General features: G+C 38.4%; 1 pseudogene; it reads left to right on the forward strand.

The window, feature by feature from the left end:
• Positions 1-304: 304 nt before the first annotated feature.
• LOC131750378 (17S U2 SnRNP complex component HTATSF1 pseudogene) lies at positions 305-7,123 on the forward strand (annotated as a pseudogene).
• The last annotated feature ends 677 nt before the right edge of the window (positions 7,124-7,800 follow it).

A 7,800-nucleotide genomic window follows, 5' to 3' on the forward strand; every position in this document is an offset into this window, starting at 1 on the left:
TAAAAGACAAAGGCAAAGAAAGTATTAGAATTTGATGATAACATGTAGCAACAAACATGCTTATAGTAGAAGAGTATCTCAGAAATGGATTAATGTCTGAGCGTGGGAATGGCATGTTTCACAAAAAGATTGATAGTTGATTGTGTTTTAAGTAACTTTTTGTTTGTTTGTTTAAGATTTGACAAGAGTCATAGCAAGGACTCTTCCATGGAGAGAAAATAGATGTGCACGGTCATGATGGTATAAAGAAAGCATGTCTGTTCAGGGAACAACAATTTTGTGATGATAGAGGGTGTAATAAGACATGAATGTCAAGAGGGAGGCAGGAATTATGGCAGAAAGGGCCTCTTCTGCCTTGTTTGGGAGATTTATGAAATGGGATCTCACTAAAGAGTTTGAAGCAGGTGAGTTAGAAACAGGCCTGTTAAAAAGATAACAATATATAGAATAAATGAAAGGGCAATGAGTCTGTGGATAAAGAAATTAAGTAGGCTCTTCAGAAAACTACTTGAAAAACAATGACCATTTGATCTAAAAAAATGAGAAATAGAATAAAGATTTCCAAAATACTAAGAAAATTAATGGCTGATCAGATAATGGTGGGCAAAGAGTCACAGTAGTCTATGATGAATCCCAGATATTTTCCTTAGATGACCAGGAGAATGCTGATGCCAGTGTCTCAGGATACTGGTAGAGGAATAGATTAGAGAGAGTTTATTCTTATGTAACTGGTTATGTTGAACCTAGGGACCAGTTTAATATTGAACTAGAAGTATTTAAGAAAATAGTGGACATATAGGTAGGATCATTGGAGGGATTAGGGTCAAAGATCAATATATGATATTGATCACAATACAGTAAATAAAGCATGAATCTATGCACAGTAATAGATTAACAAGAGAAGATGGGCAAGAACAGAACCCTGAGAACAACAACATATAAGGGCAGGATTATAGGTGCCTCAAAAGAAAAGGAGGAGCATTCAAAAAGGAATCAGGAAAGCCTTTAAAAAAAAGCCAGGATGGAAAATTTTTGAATAAAAAATCTTTTCTTTCACTCATTTATTAATTCAGCATATATTGAATAAATATTTACTGTATGTCCCATTACTCTCCTGGGGTTATAGTGGTACACAACATAATCATGATTCCAACCATCATGGAGACTGCTGTTCAATGGGAAGGAATAACAGTTAATAAAAAAAAAAGTAATAATAATAAAGCACAAGGTGTAATGTGAGCTCACAGGTTAAATTACTGACCTACCTTGTGGGAGATCAGAAAGGTTTTCCGGAGAACATAACTTTTAAGTCAAAACCTTAAAGGCTGACTAATGAGTAACCCAACGATAAGGACAGGAAGTGTACTCCAAGCAGACTGAGCAGCAGATGTGAAAGCCCAGAGGTGAGGGAGATCATGGCATGTTTAAGAATCTAAAAATTTGTATGACTGGAAAGTAGAATGGCTGAAATAGAATTGAAGCTCTCATCTTACTTGATTTGTAAGGAATAATTGATGCTGGTGACCATTGTCTCCTTGAAACACTATCCTTCTTAGCTTCTCTGATATCACACTCTTTGCATTTTTCTTCTAACTTTCTTCACTCTTATTGTCAATCATTTTTTATCATGTCACCCTCCTTTATAAAGCCTTTAAATCAGTCTTCACTGTATACCACCTCTCCACATAATCTCACCTACTCCCACAGCTTTCATTGGCATCACCATCACCATTATACAACCCTCCTATATACTTTTCTCTAGTCCAGATTTCTCTTCAGAGCTCCAGACACAATCGTCCAACTGCCAACTTGGCATCTCCCTTTAGATAGTTATCATCTCAAATTGAACATATACAAAATGAAACTGATCTTTTGTGCCAAATCTTGCTTATAGCCACTACTCTTCACCTTAGGAGAGGTTCAGCCATTCAAACAAACATGCATCACAGATATGTGGCAGACATTCTTGAGCTCACCACTTTCCTTAACTTACATCCAAGACTATAAGAGTAATTTATAATAAAAGTAGTTGGAAGTATTTGTCCTTCTGTTTTTCTTTCCTCCCACTTCAAAAAAGGCTTTTTATTCCATCCCTCAAGAATGTTTATTACAAGACTGAAAGCAGAGTTTTATTTAAGATGATGGTTCTTTCTGTCTTTGATAACAGCTTAATTGTGGTTTCAGACTAACGAGAGGTCAGAGCTTTGAGGTGGAAGAAAGCACTACCAAGGATGTGAACTCTCTGAGAGCAGATGTCCTAGGAAGGAGGTGGGAACTTATGTAAGGTACAGAAACAAGAAATGGAACTCTGGGATTGTACAATAATAATAGAAAATCAGCTTTGCAAATTAAGATTAGAGGTAGCTCTAAACACATGTGTTTGGTATGATTCTTAGTCTAGAAATTTAACCATGAACCGGAAGTAGCCTCTCTGTATTCCATACCCCCTCATACATAGACACGCACTGACAGGTTACCTCAGTATGTTGTAGCTCCCATGATGGGGAAACGGATTCTAATCTCCAGTGTTTTGCCATCAATTCTCACATCCTCACTGCACTCAATTTTCTCAACTGATTTTGAAGGTTCTATAAAATTGGGCTAGAATACTTGTAGGCACCTGCAACGTGCCAACAAGTGAGTGTCTTATTCTAAAAACACACTTGAAAATATCACCTATTATAGTGAGTGACAGTGGTTTTGTTTTCATTTTGTGAGACTCCTCTGAAAGATAAATAGTCCTAGATATCCTAGATGAATACATTTGCTTATGGGTGTATAAGAGGAGTTACTTAATGGAAGGGAAGCTATGTTATAAAAATATTTTTATCCTCTAATTTGAAGGCCCATATATAATCAGTCTTGAAATATTTATATCCCCCTAGTAACTGAGTGACCCAACCATCTGTCACTGAACTCAGTCTTGATATAATAATAGGCTGATGCTGATACAGGAGAACTTCTAAGTTTAAAAGTCCTTTAACTGATGTATTATGCCTACTTGAGAGTTTTGGGAAACTAGAATTCTGATCACATGCTATATATCTTTTCCTTCTTTTTTTTTTTCTACTTGTATTTAAGTGTCAACAGCTCAGACCTAGAATCAAGGTCAAATCTTGATCATTTCTGTCACTATCTTTGTGACCTAGAGTAAATCACCTAATTATGTGAATTTTCTTTTTCCATTAAGTTGTAGATGATCTCAGGCACCTCTCTAATTTTCACCATTTTATGTGTAGTATGTGTATTTATATATAAATATATATATATATTTATAATTGCTTCACTTTTTTTATGTTCGAAGAGTAAGGTCCATTCAAAGAAAAATCAAATACGTTTGAGACAAGGATCATATAAATATTTACTATTTCCTCACATATGTAAGAATATTTATGACTAGGGGCAGGCTTGTTTTTTCAAACATCTGTGTCATTATTGTTCTGGTTATCTTTTGCTGCATTACAAAATATTCCAAAATTAGAAGCTTAGAACAACAATCATTTCTTTTTCTCAGTTGTCCACAAGCTAGGCAGTGCTTATCAGTGTTCTTTGTGGCAGTAGCCAGGGCAACTTGACTGAGGCTATTTGATCTACTTCCAAGACTTCTCCCCCCATAGAGGGCAAAATGGTACTGCTGTTGATTGATAGTCAGACTATTAGTTGGAAGGTTTGATTCTTCACCATGTAGGGTCACTCCGGGAACTGCTTAGGCTTCCTCCCAACATGGTCACTAAATTCTAAGTGTAAGTATTCCAAAGGAAACAACTTGGGAAGTAAGCATTTCAAGAGGCCCAGGCAGAAGCTTCATGTCTTCTTGTGATTTGGCATCAAACCTGCATTCTTTTGGTGAATCAAGTCATAAAACCAGCCAAATTCAACGGAGGAGTGCAACTACTCTAAATAAGAAAAATAATAAAGTCTGTGCTTATCTTTAATTTACTGCAGACTGTCTCCCTCTAGACACTTTATTAAGAAATGCTAACTAAGGCCTCTATCTTTTCCTTCAGTTCATTTTCCATCTAAGGTGGAGTTAACGATGATTTGATTAGGTTTATATAATTTTCTATTTCCACTGAAATGAGACAGACATAAAAATCATTAATTATAATTTGAAATGCTGAATTTAAAAGTGGAATGAGATATATACAAAGAGCTGTGGAAACACAGGAAAGGCATTCACCAACCTTGAAGCTACAGAAGGCTTCAGAGAGGAAGTAACAATGAACTAATTCTTGAAGTATGATTCAGAGTATGCTGCCAGATTCATCATAAACCCATGCACAGGTGCACACTATGAACCACATACAGCTGCACTGGGAAGATCCTGAGTTGTCATGTGGGAAAGGGCAAAATTTATTCTAGGCACTGAGAACAGCATTTTCAAGGGCATGCAATTATGAAAAAAATTAGTTGGGTTCAGAGAAATGTGAGAATTTTAGTATGGATACACAATATCAAAGAGATTAATTTAGGATTATGAGGTCCTGAGATGCTACCTGAAGCACTGTAGCAGAATTGTTTTAATGCTAATGCATTTTAACTAATTAATTTGTTTTTAATTTTCTCCTGGCCTTTCACCCATTCATCAGGTATTAAGGATGGAGATTTATTGCCTCCAAGAAAGTTTACAACAAGGTAGAAAGCAGAAGTAGTTGGGTTTGAGGAAAAAAAAGCTTCTTTTCTTTGGAGCAGAATAATATGCACTAAGTAAGGTAAGTCTAGAAGAAGGTGCAGAGAAAGAAACTAATCATTTAAGTGCTTGTTTGTTACTCCTCTATAGTAATCTTCAAAAAATGGCATATAAAAACAGCCCATTTATTTTCACCTATATTATTCATTAGTCTTGTTTTTACATAGACTCAAGCCCAGAGAGAAGAATAAATTATATTACACTGGTCTGAGACCCGGCCGGCGGGGAGCACAGAACACCTTGTGCTCGCTCCCGCCGAGTTGTGGATCGAGCAATGGTGTCAAGACTCAGCGGGGCGAGCCAGCGTCACTTCGGCCTCTTCACTCTCCCGGACCCTGCCGCTGGGCTAAGTCGGCAACACGAGTGGCAACAACTTGGATGAGAACGAGGAGTTTGATGAGCAGTTGCGAATGCAAGAATTGTACAGAGGCACTGAGGACGGCGACACCGAGAAAGATCCCGGTGGAGAAAACGATTCTTTCCGGCAGCAGCCAACTGACACCCCATACTAGTGGGACCTGGACAAGAAGGCTTGGTTTCCCAAGATCACTGAAGATTTTATTGCTACATATCAGGCCACTTATGGCTTTTCTAATGATGGTGCATCTAGTTCTACTGTGAATGTCCAAGATGTCAGTGCTAGGACTGCAGAGGAACCTCCACAAAGAAAATCCCCTGAACCCAGTGATACCAAAAAGAGGGGAGAAAAGAGAAAGAGTGAATCACGATGGTTTCATATTGAAGAAGACAGAAACACAAACATTTATGTTTCAGGTTTGCCTCCAGATATTACAGTGGATGAATTTATACAGCTCATGTCCAAGTTTGGCATTATTATGAGAGATACTCAAACAGAAGAATTTAAGGTCAAGCTTTACAAAGATAATCAAGGAAATCTTAAAGAAGATGGACTTTGCTGTTATTTGGAGAGAATCTGTGGATCTCGCATTAAAACTTTTGGATGACGATGAAATTAGAGGCTACAAATTACATGTGGAGGTGGCAAAGTTTCAACTGAAAGGGGAATATGATGCCTCAAAGAAGAAGTGCAAAGACTACAAGAAAAAGCTGTCTATGCAACAAAAGCAGTTGGATTGGAGACCTGAGAGAAGAGCTGGCCCATCCCAAATGCACCACGAGCCAGTTGTCATCATCAGAAATGTTTCATCCTATGGATTTTGAGGATGATTCACTGGTGCTGAACGAGATCAGAGAAGACCTTCGGGTGGAATGTTTGAAGTTTGGACAAGTTAGGAAGCTCCTCCTCTTTGAAAGACACCCTGATGGTGTGGCCTCTGTGTCCTTTAGGGATCCGGAGGAAGCTGATTATTGTATTCAGACCCTCAATGGAAGGTGGTTTGGTGGCCGTCAAATCACTGTCCAAGTGTGGGATGGGACTACAGATTATAAGGTGGAGGAAACCACAAGAGAAAGGGAGAAAAGGCTTAGAGGATGGGAGGTTTTCCTCAGCACTCCCGAAGCCAACACAGGTCTTCAGCGTTCAGATTCCGTCTGGGCTCCAGAAAGGGTGGGGCTTTCTAGAGTTAGGCATTTTTCAGAGCACCCTTGCACATCTCAAACGAATGTTCAAGAAGCCGCAACTGAAATGGCATTTGAAGAACCTATAGATGAAAAGAAGTTTGAAAAAACAGAAGATGGGGGAGAACTTGAAGAAGTTGCTTCTGAAAAAGATGCTAAAGAAAGTGGCCCTGAAAAAGAGGCTGAAGAAGGCTGTCCCCATAAAGAATCTGAAGAGAGCTGCCTCAAAAGAGAGTTTGAGGAAGGCTGTCCCAAAAGAGAGCATGAAGAAGACTTCCCCAACAGAGAGTCTGGAGAACGCATCCCCGAGAAAGTGCATGAAGAGGGTAGTCCTAAAAAAGAGTTGAAGAGATTGGTGCAGAAAGAGAGCCCCAAAAGAAGAGACCCAAAACAGATCCTGATGAGAACGGCCTTGAGCAGGAGCCTGAGGAGGAAGCCAGCCCCCAGAAGGCAGCTGAAGATGGCAGCTCGGAACAAAGGTCTGAAGAGTGCTCGGGAAAGCAGTTTGAAGACGACTCCAAAAAAGAGTTAGAAGAAAACGGCCTTGAGAAAGGTTTTGAGGAAGAGGGCTCTGAGAAGGAGTTTGACGAAGAGTCAGATGAGAAGGAAGAAGAGGAAGATGTGTATGAAAAAGCATTTGACGATGAGTTGGATGAAAAAGAGGACAAAGAAGATGCAGAAGAAAAGGGGCTGGAAGATGTGGATGAAAAGGACGAAGAAGACGAAGCAGATGAAAAGGTGTTTGAAGATTCAGATGGAAAAGAAGATAAGGAAGATGTAGATGTAAAGGAAGATGAAGACACAGATGAAAAGATGTTCAAAGATGACGATTCCAACGAGAAGTTGTTTGATGACGATGCCAGTGTTACTGGCACGTTACTAACATGTTACTAAACATGTTACTAAAACTTATGAAGTAAAGAACACTTCGGAGTTTTTGCCTGCCCAGTCCTCACAAGTTACTTTTATTTTTCTTTTCTACCCTCTTGCCATGAAAATTGAGTCTTAAACATGCAAAAGTAAACTTTCCAAGGTCCACAGCTTCCATTATGGAAAATACAGAGGAAATCAGAATTCTACCCCTCTAGAAACTGATTAAAGTTACAGGACCTTTACCCAGAAAAATCTATGCATGCACTACACAACCTTTTGTATACAGTTTGGGGTGGTTTATGGATAAAAGTTTAAGAACTTTTATCATGCATATTTCAGGTTTTTGCTTTTGATTTTGTTCTAGAATCATGGTATCTAGTATATGCTAAGTTGTGTAGTCCCAATAAAAATTTGGGTCTTTCTTGATTGTGCTTTCCAAATTCAGTATTGATGAACTGACTTCTGATGTAGCATTAAGAAGTTATTCTCATAAATCAGAAGAATTAAAATAAACTGCATTGGTGCTTTCTCATTAAAAAAAATTATATTACACCAATTTTCTCCACTTCTACTTAGCTTATGGAAATTCAGCAGGTTCTGTTGTGCACTTTAACTAAAATACTCCTGCTGAGAAAGGCACTTCCCAGACAGGGATTTCATCTTTCATGCAGACCCCCAACACACTGTATAAATAATGC

Source organism: Kogia breviceps, chromosome 2 (genome assembly GCF_026419965.1).
Source record: "Kogia breviceps isolate mKogBre1 chromosome 2, mKogBre1 haplotype 1, whole genome shotgun sequence".
In the NCBI taxonomy this organism is placed as follows: Eukaryota; Metazoa; Chordata; class Mammalia; order Artiodactyla; family Physeteridae; genus Kogia; species Kogia breviceps.